The following is a 217-nucleotide window of genomic DNA, read 5'->3' on the forward strand; positions in this document are numbered from 1 at the left end:
AAAGTTGTCTGATAAGAAAAGTAATTTTATTTGCAGTTTCCAGATTTCCAATTCCTTTGAATCACTTCTATCTGAAGGAGCCGTTGGTATTATTCTATCCGTGTCTATGTTGCTTCCCCCTCTCATTCTTTCCCGTTTTCTCTTTTCTTTCAATCTCTCTCTTTCCCTCTCTGTGCCCAACCATCCTTCTTTTTCTTTACTACTCCCCTTTGTTATT

The sequence above is a fragment of the Penaeus monodon genome, chromosome 19 (assembly GCF_015228065.2).
Source record: "Penaeus monodon isolate SGIC_2016 chromosome 19, NSTDA_Pmon_1, whole genome shotgun sequence".
In the NCBI taxonomy this organism is placed as follows: domain Eukaryota; kingdom Metazoa; phylum Arthropoda; class Malacostraca; order Decapoda; family Penaeidae; genus Penaeus; species Penaeus monodon.